The sequence below is a fragment of the Stegodyphus dumicola genome, chromosome 11 (assembly GCF_044657685.1).
Source record: "Stegodyphus dumicola isolate Sdum_Otavi_A_Nest chromosome 11, ASM4465768v1".
Lineage (NCBI taxonomy): Eukaryota > Metazoa > Arthropoda > Arachnida > Araneae > Eresidae > Stegodyphus > Stegodyphus dumicola.
The window spans coordinates 115,239,009-115,240,552 of record NC_140778.1 but is presented as its reverse complement, the minus strand read 5'-3'; the positions used below and the strand labels follow the sequence as shown (position 1 = coordinate 115,240,552).

General features: G+C 34.1%; 1 non-coding gene across 1 annotated transcript; it reads left to right on the top strand.

The window, feature by feature from the left end:
• Nucleotides 1–1,139: 1,139 nt before the first annotated feature.
• TRNAT-AGU (transfer RNA threonine (anticodon AGU)) lies at nucleotides 1,140–1,211 on the top strand. Its single transcript has one exon. It is a non-coding gene; the product is annotated as a tRNA-Thr (tRNA).
• Nucleotides 1,212–1,544: the final 333 nt, after the last annotated feature.

The following is a 1,544-nucleotide window of genomic DNA, read 5'->3' as shown; positions in this document are numbered from 1 at the left end:
AACTTCCAATTTAACTAGGCTAATACAAATGAAATTATGCTTTTCGATTATGCGGAAGTTAGATAGCTGGAAAACTATTCTAGCTCTCAAGAACCTCCAATTTAGCTTGGCTATAGAAATGAAATTATGCTTTTCGATTATGCTGGAAGTTAGATAACTGGAAAACTTTAGCATAAACTAAACTGTAAAGATTTGGTAGAATTGCGAGCAAATGAGCTTCATAGATTATAGAATCATGAGCTTTCTTCTAAAGATCGGTCACTTTTGCTCAATTCTAATTGTTCAGTTTTACTATCAAATCCCCGAAAATAACTGAAACAGTCAGAATATTATGCATTACCAACGATAAAAATATTTAACAACTCACATATCGGAAATTAACCAAAGCTCAACAGTTAAACGTAGCATTAAAATCCGTACCGAAAACGAACTGCGTCATTAAGAGTAGAAGTAAAATCATCTAAAATTATCGGATAATTATCTAACGACACTGAGGTTAAAAATAACGGTTTTGCGTTGAAGAGTTTCATAGTTACTGAATGACTCTCCAATGAACGAATAAGAAAAATTTGAGAATTGCGTCAATTCAACTCTCGTTTAGTGCCAGTATTGTTCTTCTAATTCATGAAAGGAAAAAGAGGATGTATAACATTCCTATAATTTAAAACATCTTCAACAGTCTTATAATATTTTTAGAACACCGTGAGTTCATGAAAGAGGGCCAGGAGTTAAAGTAACTTCCTCTACTGCCGTAGCAGTTTGAATTCCCTTTCCAAGCCAGTTTTTTCCCTCCGCATTTCGCGTTTCCGTTCTGCTTATCTTCTTAGTCCCTAAAAACAAAAAGACTTCCTATTATCCTTTCCGGATTCATTAGCAAATCCTAGAGAACTTTGCTCTAAACAGTTCTGTTTCAGAAAGAAGTTTGGTTATTAAACTGCGAATCGTAGCTAAATATCTCTGCCATTTAAACATAAAAATTACAAAACATTATTTCAGGCATTTCCGATATGTATAGCATAATTTCGAATTTTAATTGATGACATAATTTTAATTGATGACCTATATACAAAACAGCTTCGGAATACTTATATTAACAATTTTAAAATGCATTATAAGGTATTTCTCCCGCTTTCCAGCGTGCCTTCGTGGTGTAACGGTAGCACGCTGGGCCAGTATTCCAGAGATCCGTGGTTCGATTCCCGGCGAAGGCGTTGCTAAATTTTCAATCTCTCTTGCTTCCAAAAATATACCTAATGTCTCTACAGCATGAAAATTGCAATAATTTACTTAAAATAATTTAAATAATGAAATACATGCATTTCAAACAGTTGAACACAGTACATGTACACTGCGAAAAAAAAGGGGGGGGGAACGGTTACAGTTTTATATCTCCCGTTCTACTGGGCCGATTGACAAAATTCCAACTGCGTTCTTCATGTCTTGAAAGCGCGACTTAGGATATATATATATATATAGCATTATTCTATCATAGGTATTTTGACACAAAATCAGACCTTTTCTGAGTAAATTATTCTTGGCGAAAA